Raw genomic sequence first — 16056 nt, 5'->3', positions numbered from 1 at the left:
TATGCAAATAAATGAATCAAAATGAATTGAAATGACTTACATCATCAGCAGTGATTGAGAAAGTAAATGTGAATTAGAGTTGTGGGTGTGATGAATGTAAAGGAGGTAAATTAAACGATCTTCCTTTTTTCAGTTGAGTTGTAATTTTACAGTTTTGGGGCTTAAACAAAGGGGTTTGGTATTTGGCGGAAACACAGCATGAAGACCGGGAGGCAATAGATACTTAAAGCGCTTCAAATTCATTCTCACTCACTCACTCACTATCGCTGAGGTTATGTCATTTTAAACTTCCAGTTATCCTTTCTTATCTTATTCATATCCTAATTTGTGCTGATCTCATAAACTTTATACCAAATCGTAAATTTAACACCATAAAAAGTTCGACTTAAAGATACGTTTCCACAGATCTGTTCCATCCGTGCATAAAGACCAGTGTGAAGGCAACCATTCCATGTGTAGTCTCCTGTCCTTCTGCCCAGAAACTCTACAATAAAGGTAAACACTATATTAGTATGTCAAAACTTTTTCAGACCAAAATACCACATTTCTCATTTTCTCCACGCACCTGCACTACTTGTTCCACAATAGCTGTACTGTAAGTAGCACAACATTTAGCTGAAAAAATAAATAAATAAGGATAAACAGCAGCTTGCCCAACACGTTTTTCCCTCATCCTCCGCAGTACATGCAGGAGTAATGAGGGGCTACCTGTAATTACATCCAGCTGCTGTCTTCCCTGACGAACGCTAATTGCCAGTAATGATTTTGGAGTGCAGTAAAAAAAAAAAAAATGCAGACTGGGAACTGGAACAGTGGTGGGAGCCCTTTTACCACAGAGGGAACACCGTTAATCTCTGACGCTGACTTATGAAGAAACCTGCACTCACCTGTTTGCCATTATTTCATGAGCTGATAACGAGTTTATTGGTGTCATAAGATTCAGGTGGAGTGTAAAGGTCTAAACAGAATCCTGAGGTCTTCTGAGAGCTAGTGCATGATGGGAGAATGGAAACAGGGGAAGAATTTAGCTACGGTTGAGGATACTAATGAGATATGTTGTAATTAAGCTGTAATTAATAAATTGTGGTGCTGCACCGGTGACATTTGGTGAGTCAAGCATATCGTGCAGAGAGCTAAGTAGAGTAATAAAGAAAGGTTTAGAAAGTGATCGGTGACTAGCGGAGATGACGTCAGAATTAGCTTTGAGTATCAAGTAGCGGATTTAAATAAAATTTGGTATTTATTCCAAATATGGTGCAAATGTTTGAGCTGCGGTGTTTATCAGCAGTTTAGGCATTTCAAATGACTGACAGGGTGTGTAAACCCAGGAGCTATAATAAGGATCTGATTACTACCTGCTACAGGCTGTTAGTATAATAATCAGCTTTAGTTTTGCACAAATTGACATTTTCCATATTTCCAACACACCTGATTCAATGAATGAATACTAACCAGCTGAGGAGCTCAATCAAGTATCAATTTCCTAGGGAGAACCTGAAACTATGCAAATACAATGGGTTCCCTAGAAGCAAATATGAGAGTGTGTCTGAAACTAACCCTCTATATCGCTTTATATAGTCGCTTTATATAGTCGCTGAGTCTTCAACTGCCCCATGGAACAAGATATCCGGCGCAAGAAAACAGGCTTTCATCTTTATCTTTATTGATTATTCGCTTTCAGATCCTTGACTCTCAGAAAGATAACATCCAGTTCAAGAGCAAGCAAACACATCGATACTGCTGAAAACAGTGAACAGTGGCCCGTTTGAAAACTTTTTTTATGACAGGATCTGTATCTTGGCTTTCCTATCGTTTATTACGAGGCCATGCCTTCGCCTTAGAGACCATTCACTGGGTAAGGCATGAACTCATTAACATGGTTCAAGTTAATGAGGACGGTTCAGTGCGCAGCTCTGGATCACACTGGATTATCTATCACACCTCTGCTCATTATCATCGTTAGAATAAAGTTCCTGAAGACCAAATAACAACAAAGCGCTTAAATATAACTGTGTCTGATGCAGATGGTGGGAAGCGTGGTTAAACGGTAACAAAGCAAAGACAAATAGCAAAGTGTCTGACGGATCTTTAATAAAAACAACTCTATAGTAATTAATAGTCATTGTAGTCCATCTATCCATCCACACCCTCCTTACACTATTGAATTTGATGAAGCGTATATGTGTGTTTATGTGTGTTTATGTGTGTGTGTGTGTGTGTGTGTGTGAGGGTTAACCTTTGAACAGCAGAAGCTGTGGGTAGTTTACTGAAGAAAATCCTGTAAAACTGGCTTATCTTATCTGCTTAGTTATGCATTTCAAAGGTTCACATGTTTATTATTGTGTGTACAGAGAGCGGTAAATTCTTAAGGCTGTGTATTTATGGTGGGATAATTGCCATGGCACCACCCTGCTGATACTGTTACTTAAAGATTATGCTTATACAGCTGGGAAGAAATGCTGGAGGTAATCGTACGTCGACTTGTTTAAATTTGTCGCTGGTTATTTTTAAAGGATTATGCGTCAACCTATCACACGCATTGAGTCATGATACGGAGGGTTTGTGTCTTATCTGCTTCCCCTGCAGCTTATCAAATATAAAGTAATATAAATTGCTTATGAAAGGCAATAATATGCATTTTGAATTTGTGGCCAAAGATTTATGGAAGGGTAGACTCAGTTTCAGGTGTCTTTTGTTTTTCAAAGGCTGGAGCTTATCGTTTAAATAGAGTGGTACCTGTATCTGATTGGTGTAGAGAAACTGTCTGTACATCAAATCTTCAGGTAGATGGGCAGATATGCTGTACAATTTGTTTAGGTGAAAATAGCAGTCTTAAACACAAAATTTCAGAGTCCCTGAAAGTTAAATTCTGTTTTACTGTATATACAATTTGCACTGAAGGAAATTGGATCATGTCTAATTCTGTTGTTTTATATACTGATATGCATCAAGCAGTATTACTTTATTATTAAAACCAAAGATAAATGCACCAAATCTGTCTGTTTGTAAAATACATTTCTACATGCAGTATAGCTATCCAGTCAATATTAATGTATTGACGTTTTATACAATGGAAAAATTCATAAATATTAAAATAGCAGGTTTATGTGATGTATATAAAAATAAATCATGTCAGAACATTTTCCACTATTAATGTGAAATTACACATAACATTTAAGTGAAAAACATTTAAGGGAAAAGAAAAAAAATGAACAGTCATAATAACCTTGTTGCATAAGTCTGCACACACTTTTATAATTGGGAGTGTGGATGTGTTTGATATAAACCAATCACATGTTAAGTAGTAATTATCATACATACAATAACATAACCCCAAATAAAGCTCTTTCTGTAGGTTTGTCTTGAATGGACCATGGCTTCAGCAGTCAGCCATGTCTTTGTGTACCATGGCTTCAGCAGTCAAATGAAACCAAACAGGTATTATTTGACTGCTGAAGCCATGGTCCACAAAGAGCTTACAAAACCTGCATGATATCTCACTTGGTGTAAGATTATTGATCAGGAGAGGAATATAAAAGACTTTAGATGTACCATAGATTACTGTAAAGGCCATAAACAACAAACAGAGAAAATGGAGCAGCACTTTGACATCAACAAGAACAGGACGTCACTCCAAAATGTATAAAACTACAAGACAAACATTTACCAGGAAGGCTGAAAAGAAAAAAAAAATTTCTGACATGATTTATTATTTTTTCAAATAATAGAAACTTGCCGTGGGTGTGTAGACTTTTTATATCCACTGTACATCAACATTTATTTTAACGTTTTTACACATTATTGTGCAACTCCTGGCTTTGTACGAGCTTGGTTAAATAGTAACTCTGATGGCTCCCAAGTGACACAACAGAAAAGCTTTCACTTTTGCAATACTTCATTCATATCAGTCTTATCACCATATTCCTAATCATAACCAGTCACTGTATTGTATTTACATGCTATATTCATACATTCATTCATTTTCTACTGCTTATCCGAACTACCTCGGGTCACGGGGAGCCTGTGGCTATCTCAGGCGTCCTCGGGCATCAAGGCAGGATACACCCTGGACGGCGTGCCAACCCATCGCACCCATCACACACACTCTCATTCACTCATGCAATCCATGCCTACCATGCATGTCTTTGGACCGGGGGAGGAAACCGGAGTACCCGGAGGAAACCCCCGAGGCACGGGGAGAACATGCAAACTCCACACACAAGGCGGAGGCGGGAAACAAACCCCCAACCCTGGAGGTGTGAGGTGAACGTGCTAACCACTAAGCCACCATGCCTACATGCTATATGTTTCTGTCTATTTATTTTTTGTTGTACAGCTAATTCCATTTTATTTCCATTTTATTTTAGCTTACTTTGACATTCCATTTTTGATTATTATAATTTTTTATTTTAGGTTACTACTGCTAAGGCTATTCTAAGTACATAACACTGGACAGAGCCTCCTTGACAGACCCAAGCCATTGCAGTTGGCTTGAGATCCCTTTAGAAAAATCTGGAGCCTGTGGCCTGGGATAGAGATGTCTGAATGACCTTCTCTGGTGACTCAGGTCTCAGCAGTGAGAAAATGCATGAATGAATAGTTAATTGGCAAAGCAATACCATATGGCAGAAATACATCTTAATCATAGCAAAAATGATACCTAATAATAGTGACCAGAGGAAAATGATCCTGTGGGAATGCGACTTTAAAATTCTGTATTCATAGCAACAAAGCGGTTTCTTGCCTGGAAGTCCTCTGCTGTCCGATGAGCTTGTACAACCTGTTCAGTCATGTACACTGGTCGAGTTTAGGCCTGAATTTTCCATCCCAAACAAATCCAGCACAGATCAGATGCAGATGGTGGATGCCGAGTCATCTTTACCTAGACGTTGGCCCAGATACAGTACAGTAAGCATGCTGAAAATGTATGCCATAAATAAAGGGTGACACTGAGGAAACAACAAAACAACAACTCTCTATGAAAAACACACAGTCACTTCTGCCCACGTCTTGCTAACCATTCTCTTCTCCTTCAGCAGTGCGCTTGTGTTTCATCCACACATCCAAAAATGATACAAACAAGTTTCAGCTGAAAAGCTCTTCCTTTTCATTCTCCATTTTGGCAAATGAAAAGAGCACTTACTTACCCGAAGAAAGCCCGGGTCGTGGATCAGCCGCTGCTTGTTCCAGATCGCTCTGGGTTAAAGATCTTGTCATTTGTGTTCATCATCTGTTCTGAATTGTGTAGTGTGAACAACAAGAAAACAGAGTACAAGAAAAAAAAAAGAATACATAATATGTCATTGAGAAATCTGGGGATTTTGAAAGTATTGTAGTTGTAGTGCACTTGGCCTCTCTTTCTCACTCCTTATTTCTCTCCTATGATAAAAGATGACAAGTTTGTTCTTCCTGTGCTTCAGCTTGCTTGGAGAAACCAAAAGAAGCAGCAACTGATGGATATATATGGCACTCAGAAAAATGACATTTATATGAGGACCAAGCACTGAGGAGCAAGGAACCAAAAAAAAAAAAAAAAAAATAGGATAATTGAAGTGGAAAGTTCTGGAAGGGAAAGGAAATAGAGATGTTGTTACTGAGTCGTGCCTGTCATCACCCGAGCACTGTGCAAAAGCAATTAAAGAAATAGGATGTCAGTGGGGATTTTTTTGCTGCAATCCGAGTGAGGCAGAAGGACTCCCGACCAGGGGGCCACGGCTATTAGTGGGGGTGCAGGGTATTTGGAGTGACAGAATGAAATCATTAACACATTGCTTAAAATCGTTTGTGAGCTTAATGAGAAGACCTGCCTTTTCATTTTCTCAGCAAGTCAATGTCATTTGGTTTAGTTCTGAGAGTATAGGCCTTGACTTTATTATATGCATCCATTAACAAGAGCTGAATATATATGTATATCTATTAGAGATTAAATGCATGTCAAACTTATGGTAAACAAATATGCTTCTATCTTCTGTAAGGACATTGGGACACATTTATCAAGCTGGATATGAATATACTGTATTTGTACATTGTACATAGGCTGACTACAAGACGTTGCTGTTTTCTGTCTATTAAAATGTTTACATCCTTTGAGAACTCTTGAGTTTGTGTAATTTTAAGTGTAAGAAGACTCATTATTGAGAACATCGATTGCTCAGTTTCAAAAACATATAATTAGCAGTGAGTTACTGCAATTTTTATTAGCTTATTACATGCACCAATTTATTACATGTTGTGTTAATAAGTGCATTACAGAAAGGAATATGAAAAAATATTAATCATTTGCGATTGCAAGGACACAAATACATAAAGAAAGACTCAATATGGTGGCATAGAAAAATAGGGTGGGCTGATCAGTGTAACTATTGTAAGATGTTGCATGTACGAAGGATCAGATATTTCAAAATTGGTATTATTTTATTTAGAGATTGAAAGCCAACTTATAGCTACAACCTCTTGACTTAATGCCAGACATGCCAGTGTTAGAGGCAGCACTACATGCACTTGGGATTTTGTTTCTTTTCTGTACATGTCCAGGTTTGGTCAGTGCTTGCATTTCTTGACACTGGCATGTTGCAAAGAGAGATAAACCACTGAATACGTCTCAAACTACAATGAGCCGTGTACACCATAGCTGTCATCCGATTTCCCAAATTCTGTTCAGGTTTCCTACAATTTTAAAAAGAACTGCTGAAATGCTTCTATCACTTGCTTCATATATGGAGCTCCAAAACGTTTCTTTATATAAAACCATTTTAAAGGGTTTATTGAAAAGAACCAAGAAGGTGTTTGTTAAATCCAAATGATGTTATTATTATTATTATTATTATTATTATTATTATTATTATTATTATTATTATTATTATTATATACAAAATAAAAAAAGGAAAATACAGCAATAACATACACAGTATTAATTAATTTTTATGAAAAAACATATATATTTAATTTGGTACTACTGAAGCGTTTCTGTTGTTTCAGTTTTAATAAACAATAAACAATTTATTATTTTCTAAAATATGTCATCTTGCAGTGTTACATAAATATAGATAAACTTCCAAAAAGTAATGCCACTGATTTCACCTTATGCATTATTTAAGTTATAGAAACATTTTATGTTATTACACTATATTACATTTTATTAAAGGATCGTTTCTCTCCAGGAATTCTACATAGAACCATTTGGGAAAATGTTTGGGTTTTTTTTTGGCCAAGTACAGAACCACAGGCTATTAAATAGAACCCCAAGTAACCTAGTTTTTTTTTTTTTCAGAGTGCAATGATACCTTGCCATCCTGCATTTCCAAGCCTGGCTCCGAGGGTACGGCGTGGACGAAATGCCAAAAAGAGAATTCTGACTGGCATTCACCTAAACACTTCAAATAATTGAACCCTGTATTTTCCCAGTGTGAAGTGCTTGGTGTCCATGATCACCTGGGTAGTGCTTTCATTGTCCCTGTTCCCATGTCAGACATTTTTCATTCACCTTACTTCTATTCACACCTAATTAAACTTTTCTGTTATTCATCTCCAAATTTTGTCCTTTTCAGGTGCTGATATACTGTTAATGTTTTTTAATTACCATAAATATACAAAATACATATATGAATTAATACTTACCTAAATATGAACTAATGTTGAGTTAAGGCATGAAGTAATAACTAACTAATGAAGAGATAACCTTAACTGTGATGATTTCATCTCAACACGTTTTGCATCGTTCTCCATCAGTTTCTCTTCAATTGTGACGGTCAAACTAAATCTGGGGGTCTGCTCCTAACCCACAAGGGAGAGATTAATTGAGTAACGTTTATTCAAGTATTATCTATTAAGATTTCAAATAAGTGTGCTAGTCTGTAAATAAGTTTGACTGTGTTAACTAATACCATGACTTACAAACATGTACTAAGATGTGCTTAAGGTGGACGTTATTCTCAAATGAATTCCTAAGACTCAAGTCGTAGTTCATTAGCTTGTGTTTAGATCATGCCTTAACTCAACATTAATTCATATACTTAAGTAAGTATTAATTCAGGTATTCGTGAATGATTTCTCCCCCTCTGTCTAGTTAATGGCTGCAGTAATTAAAATAGCCTAATGTTGATTAATGATGCGAGCCAAGATAAAGAAGTTTAAAAAAGATACAGTTGTGTGTCAGTGTGCATGTGTGCGTTTGAATCAGGAGGCTGCATTTCGGGTGGAGGTGGGGGGGGGGGTGTTTGGAGTTGGTGGGCTGCATGCTTTTAGACAGAATTCATCAATTCCTTTTTTATCTATGCCCAGTGAAGTTGGCCATGTCTCCTTGTGGTGGCCCAGCCATCATCGCCTGAATCAGATGGTAGATTAACGTTCCATCTCTTGTTTTCTCAAATCCTTTGCTCAGAGAAAGTGAGTAGAGTGAGAAGAGAGAGAACATGGCTGCGAACCCCACATAGAACGGCTCATGCTAATGACCAGGTGTTGGGGGAGAGGTGAGCTTGGGCCCGGTTTGGGTGGGCGTCTCTCTGGAACACCGTGCTGCGAGGACAGATGTGCGCAAGCGCATGCTCCTCGACCCCCTCTGCATGCACTGCCAAAGTAGTGGCCGACGTTCAAACTGCGCTCATTTATCCCTCTTTGTTCTTTGTTATTTTTGGACAGGCTTGCGGGCAGGCAAGCGGGGAGGGATAAAAATCAGGGTCTCCATCTCTCCATCTGGTTTGTTCTTCTTTCCTTTTTGCACAATTTTCATGCAATAGTTTGATTGTAGGGACAATGGATAGAGGACAGATACCCTAAAACTGTGGAAATTCTTTAAGCCTTGACTTAAATTATTTAATAATGCCACAAGACTTTGGCTTTATCCTCAACTGTTCATCAAAGAGAAGGTAAAAGGTTTGAAGACCTCAGTATATATTAGATATCTAAAATTGTTATTCTCTCTTTCTATTTCCATTTGCATTATAGAGATTCATCAATCAAACCTCAGACAATTCGTGGTAACGGTAACTGCCTCAGCAGTGGAAAGAAACCTCAACTGTCTCGAGAGCAGCTGAAGGCCGATCAGCGGAGAGTAAGGCAGCGTGAGCGAATGTTGAGTCAGGCAGTGGAAATCACCCGTTCTGAGTCTTTAGAACAGCACCTGCCAGCACTATACAGGAGGAAATGTCAGTTAGCTTAGAGTTAGCACTCCGCTTCCTCTCCTTCACATATTGCCCTCTGAAGCAAGGCACTGGTTTAACCTGCAGCTTTGTTGTCATTTACAACAACTGAAGCAACAACCCCACCGCCTTCGCTTTCCCACAACAAGCTGAGCAAATGACAACTTGTGCTCGTGTCATACAATACGCTCATTGCACAAAAAAAAAACAAGTGAAAAAAAAAAACTCACACTCAGTCCAAAACTTTTTTTTTTCATTTTGGCGAGCTCAATCGAGGATGGAGGTCAGTGGGGATTTTTTGAGATTTTTTTTCCCTCTTTTTTCAGCGCTGCTGCCTGCCACCCACTCGGTGTAGCCATGCTTTCTCATTGAGGCAGGCTCGGCCACCTGCTTGCATTGTGGCCGGCAGCTTTGGAGCGCGGCGGGGGGCCCTGCGGGGACGGCCGAGCCCGCAACATGTTCCGGCGAGTTTGTTTGGAAACGGGCGGCCTGGGCCAGAGCGCCGCTCGGGAAGAGGACAGAGCCAAGCACAGCTGACAGACACATACACCCACACGCTCACACTCGCACACTGCCACCCGCCTCCTCTATTCTTTACACAAACGCTTCTCGTTTTCTCCCTCCTTTCCTCCCCTCTTCCACTTCTTTCCTCCCTGCAGGGGTCTGAAATCACAGCTTAATTTGGACGTTCTTTAGTGGCCAGGACAGCATTTCAGGTCCTGCAGGTGTGACGTCATCGATGATTGCCCAGATGGATTGCAGCAGGTGAATCCTTGGCTACATTTGTCAATATGGTAGAAATTTCTAGAAAGCAAAACTTAAAGTGGCTACAACAAAGCATATGGCATGCAGTGAATCTAGTCCTCTATTCGCCTGTACTGTGTTTCTGTATTGTTTCATGTCCTGCATTGTTATTTGGTCCTGAGGAAACAATTCATTCCAGTTTCATAATTTCTTTTTTACTAAAGCTTGTGAGTCAATAAATCACAGGTCGTGTGTTTTTATGACATACATAAACCACTTTAATATGAACACCTGTACATTTGCTAATTCATGTAATTATCCACTTATAGATTCATGCAGTAGCAGCGCAATGCTTAAAATCATGCAGATACATGTCAAGAACATCAGTGAATATTCACATCAGACATCCAAATGGGGAAAATGTGATTTTAGTGATTTTATTTTAATCATAGCCTAGTAGCATATCATACCAGACAGGCTGATTTGAGTTTTTCAGAAACTCTTATTCTTACACTTTATTCTCTTTTTTATTCTTAATGGTCTCTAGAATGTACACAAAAAAATTAAAAGCAGAACATGCTTTTCAGGAAGGCTATTGTAACTCAAATAACCATAGAGAGCAGAAAACTTCTCAGAATGTAGTGCGGCAAATAGGCAACAACGGCAGAAAACTACCCTGGGTTTCCCTCCTGTCAAGGAAAAAAACCTTTTTTCCCATCTTCAACTGTCCACTTTCAGTCTTCTGTGGTTGGAGCTAAGCCACATAAACCTGTGACATGTTGCAGGTTTTGAGCTGCCTTTCTTCTCACCATAAAAGGCTTCCTGCCCCGACAAGGCATTTCCACCAAAAACACTTTTTGCGATTATCACAAGGCAGCTTAAATTTAGCCGAACAAAAAGTCAAACTCTATGAGACAATTTAGGAAAAAACCCTTGAGAAGAACCAGACACAGTAGAGCAACGTCTGCGTACTGTGCGAACAAAAAAATGTAATCTTGTAACGAGGAATTTCATTCTAGATTTAACATGAAGTCTGGTTACTGATGGCGACTTGAGTGCAAATCTGTATGTTGTAAATTCAGTCCAAAAGCTAGCAACTGTAGTCCAGCACCGTTTCCATGAATTCTAAGTGGTTCCATCTACACCAGTCTCTCCAGTTTCTTCTGTTTTTGTTGTTGTTGTTGTTGTTGTTGTTTTTAACACTAGAGACTGTTATGCATAAAAATCATAGGAGATCAGCAGCTTCATTGAAATTCGAAGCAAACCTTAAGATGACCCACATGATTGGCTGTCTGTATATTAACATTAATGTTCGGGTGTTCCTAATATATATTGGCCCGCCCATATGTCCAAAGGTGATATGTGTTGCATTACATTTTAAGTCAAAGTGATGACTGACCAAGGCATAGAAAATTCCACCGCAAGCGAGTTGTACTGTTAAAATAAACACACAGCCTGTTGTACTCCCAAGATCTCATTACCTCACTGTGTAGTGAGTGACAGGATCTACAGGTGATCTACAGATGCAATGAATGATTTGTTTCATTCGTCACTAAACTTTCCTACAAATTCAAATGCAAATCAATTTGCATATAGTAAAATGTGAGCTAAAAAAAGAAGGGTGCAAAGTGAATATATCAATCTCACATATTGTGCTCAGATCTGATTTTCACCCATACTGTGACCTTGAAACAGAAACTTTCCATGCTGCATTACACAACATATGGCAATGATAACACTTCCATCCTGCTTCAAATGTCAGCTCTGATGGCCTGCTGATAGTCGTTCGTAGTACATTTTAATGCCTTTCTCTCGTGTCACGTCATCTATTTGTGTTTGTTGTAGGGATCATTAAGTCAGGATGAACCACGTCTGTCCGGTGGCTAGGTTTAAATGCCAGCGCGTCCAGAGATGGGCTGGTTTATCTTTGAAACTCTTTCTCTAACAGCGAAGGGAACAGCAGCACAGCGTGACTCAAACTACAACATAAAAAAGCTGCAACTTTCCATCAGCTAGAGAGCTCCACTCAGTGTGGGTTTGAAAACATAATCACACACCCCACCTTCCCCTGCACCTCCACACACACACACACACACACACGCACACGCACACACACACACACACACACACACACACACACACACACACACACACACAGACCTTATTGTGACTTCAGCATTTTCTGCAGTTTGGGGGCAGTGGTTTGGGTGTCAAAATGACAAAGTCAATGAGACAAAGAAGCTGAGACAGACAAGACAAAGAAAGAGAGACCTCAGGGGGAAAACACCTGGGCAGCAGAGACACGGGCCAAAGAAGATGAAAGTGAGTTAGAGCAGCTTTTTGATAACCCTCTTCAAAGCCCTAACGAGGAGAGAGAAAGTCTCCCGGAAGACTATTCTCATGAGCTATATCTGGCACAGCAGGCTTCCGGTGTATGCTGCACAACTTTTTGCTTTTTCAGTTCTTCCACTTCCTTCACTTTTTACTTACTTGCAATCCTCTGCATTCAGGGAAATCACCTGTTTTCTTCTTCTAAATAAAAGTTCGAAGCCCCACGTTCCTGTAGTGCAGGTAAAGGGTGAAGCTGTTTCCATGCCTTGTATGAGTAAAATCTGAGCGGGATTTTAAGCTGAGAGAATTGAGTCATATAACCGATTTTGTGTTCTGTGGCTAACTAATGACATTTACAACTCGCCATGAAGAAAAAGAACATGTCTTTATGAAAATACTGCACTGATATAATGTAGATGCAGACCTGCACAGTACAAAGACAATAGATTTGTCTATACTAAATGTAATTAATGTGGTTATTGAATGCTTTCTTGTCATGCTGCAGGACGCACACACACATACATAATAGTTGGTCTAATGAACATGTGTAGAATATAAGTATGTTTATTAGAGCAGGGACATAGTTGATGCTTTCTATCAGTGGTAGGAGAGAAAATCTCAGATCTCCTGACTAATGATATTTATGCACCAGCACGGTATTGCTGATATTCAATCATTAATAGTTGCACAGCTACAGTATATCTCACACAGAGACACACTACCGCAGATACAAAATATTCCAGTCACATAAACCAGCCATGCCCCGGTGCTCTCATTGACATTCATGTGTCCCTAGTGCACCTATGGGAGACACATTCACAGTGTGTTAGCAAAGATAAACAGGTGCTTGTGATCACATTCGCAATCCAAAATTATCTCACAATCCATGAAAGAGGTGAATACTGGTCAAAATTCTGGTTTCAGAATCCTTTTTTACAGAATACAGAATTTACTAATTCAGTTTTAAGCTTGGACACAGTTACATGTTGAGTTGTGGTTTTACAAAAGTATCTCTGGATTTTTGTAATAAACAACAAAAATCATTTTGTATTTTACCTTTTAGATAAAATGACAAGTAGGAAATGTCTGATTTACATGTTGGTAAAAAGAATTCCATCATAACCAATGGGAAAATTGATTCTCCCTCTGTATAGACTCACTCATTTTCTACCGCTTATCCGAAATATCTCAGGCGCCATTGGGCATCAAGGCAGGATACACCCTGGATGGAGTGCCAACCCATCGCAGGGCACACAGACTCTCATTCACTCACGCACTCACACACTACTGACAATTTTCCAGAGATGCCACTCAACCTACCATGCATGTCTTTGGACCGGGGGAGGAAACCGGAGTACCCGGAGGAAACCCCCGAGGCACGGGGAGAACATGCAAACTCCACACACACAAGGAGGAGGCGGGAATCGAACCCCCAACCCTGGAGGTGTGAGGCAAACGTGCTAACCACTAAGCCACCGTGCCCCCCCCTTACAGTAAGTTATTACAGTATATCCTAGCATAGCTATAGGCTACATACTTATACATAAAGGACTAATGATCAGGCTCAGCTTTCTATTCAATAATATTATTTGTATAGCACTTTTAACATGTTCATTGTCACAAAGCAGCTTTTCAGGAATTTAAAAATCCAGTGATGGATGGATAGAAGGATCAGATAGATGGATGGATGGATGGATGGATGGATGGATGGATGGATGGATGCATAATGGGTGGATGGATGGACAGATGGATGGACTGTTGGACAGATGGATGGACTGTTGTACAGTTGGATGGATGTACAGATAGATTTATGAGTGGATGGATGCATAGATGGATGGATGTATAGATGGATGGATAGATACATGGATGGATGGATGGATGGATGCATAGATGAATGGCTGGATGCATAGATGGGTGGATGGATGGATGGATGGATGGGTGGATAGATGGATGGACAGATGGATGGAAGGATGGATGGATGCATAGATTGATGATGGATGGATGCATAGATAGATGGATGCATAGATAGATGGAAGGATGGATGGTACATCAATTTCAGGATGCTATCATTAACATTTAATCAGTTTTGCCATGATCTCTTCCCTCTCATCCAGCCCCAGACCAAGTGTTATGAAGCTTCCTGTAGTTCAAAAGAAACACATTCACACCGTAAATGCTCACAAACAGTATGGAACTTAATGATAGACCAATTAGTTTGTCGTGCCTGTGATATTTTTTTGTTATTGTGTGAAGCTACGTGCTACACGGATGCATACATTGTCATCACACCAAAAAGTGTGCACTTGCATCTTTGTGTTTTTACAGAGCTCACTTATCCCATACACACTCGAAGTAATCATAACGAAAAGGTCATCGTTACCTGTATGAATAGTTTAAATACTTTAGACAGGTTTGCGATTTGCAAATTCAGGATATTAAATTTGAATGTATGAATTTATCCCTAGTCAGCAGGCCAGAGGGGATGCTGGCAAGCAAAACTCTCTGCGACAATATGAGGAAGAAGCCTTGAGAGGAATCACACTCAGAGCAGAAATAATTCTCTTCTATAACTATATGGAGCAAAAGTACAATCATGTAACCAGAAAATGAATTCTATTTTTGATTTGCTTCAGGAATTGTTACATCTGCAGTATTTTATATGCGAAAAAAACTATCTATCTATCTGAATCACCTCTAAGCACTCAGGGATCCTGTTCTAGTCCCTGCAGACCCCCAGTCAGTAATCTCTGCCAAAAACACATTTACCCACACACAAGCTGAGCTTGTTAAATGCTGAATCTACTTTTGTTTCTTGTAAGTGATAAAGCTTTAAAAAATGGGGGCTGGGAGCTAATGTGTGTTATTGCATTGCTTTTTTTTCTCTCTTTTTGCATCCAGAAGCCTGCACGGCGAGCCAATTATTGTGCAATCGTACTTTTGTTTATTGTTCCCAGCTGCTGAAATTATTACTAAAATGTCAGTAAGATGCAACATTTCCTGTGAAATTACTGACAGTAATCACTTCTCCTCCCAGCACCACACTCCCTAATATGAATGCACTGCCAAGCAGTCCGTCTTGATGCTTCTCACCCGGCTTTCTTCATCTCCTTTATTGAATTCTTCTTCCAAACCCAATCACGGTAAACATATGCACTGCATCACTCTCTTATTGAGTGACTGTGCCTCCTGGCACGTTTGGTAATAATAACCCTTCATGGCTTTGATGTGTCTCTATCTTTTATTTGCATCACTGCAACACAGAGACTTGAGGTTCAGTTGCATCCTCGTGAGGTTGGGCGCCCACACGTCTCACGTCTTGTGTTTCTCCTCCATTTCTATTTCTCGCTCTCCAAAAGTTGTTGCATTCTACTTTATTTAATTGTGTCCATGACTATATAGGAGAAGAATTGCTATAGAGTATAGTACAGAACGTTCTATTAGACACATATGCATCCATCAGGCAAGTAATGGAGAGGTGCATTGTGGGTGTAATCACAACAAGAAGGAAAACAGATTCTAGGGCAGATCATGAGCCGAAGAGCTGTTTTGGTGTTTTAGCAAAGCTCCATCAGACTTTAATTGAGAATCATAAAATTTCTCTTCACAAGTGTGTATTCCTGGAAATGCATATCAATTTTGACATTACTATTTACATCAACTGAGTTCAATTAAAGTAGGCACATTAACAAACACCCTTAATACTAGTAAAAGGAAGCAGTTAACACAGTACAATCACCTTATTTGGTGCAGCTACCATGCACACACACACCACACACAAACACCTTTGCGGTTGAGGATTAGCTATAACAAGGCAAACAAACAAATATTCCAGGTATTGTGTGCC

The 16056-nt window shown here is 39.4% G+C and overlaps 1 long non-coding RNA gene across 1 annotated transcript; it reads right to left on the bottom strand.

Annotated features, from left to right (window-relative positions):
• Positions 1-389: 389 nt before the first annotated feature.
• On the bottom strand, positions 390-1562 carry LOC132851949 (uncharacterized). Its single transcript, XR_009649081.1, has 3 exons — positions 1453-1562; positions 888-987; positions 390-484 (listed from the first exon to the last, which is right to left on the bottom strand). It is a non-coding gene; the product is annotated as an uncharacterized LOC132851949 (long non-coding RNA).
• Between the last annotated feature and the right edge of the window lie 14494 nt (positions 1563-16056).

This window comes from Tachysurus vachellii, chromosome 10 (genome assembly GCF_030014155.1).
Source record: "Tachysurus vachellii isolate PV-2020 chromosome 10, HZAU_Pvac_v1, whole genome shotgun sequence".
NCBI classification, from domain to species: domain Eukaryota; kingdom Metazoa; phylum Chordata; class Actinopteri; order Siluriformes; family Bagridae; genus Tachysurus; species Tachysurus vachellii.
This window is presented reverse-complemented; position numbering and strand designations above follow the sequence as displayed.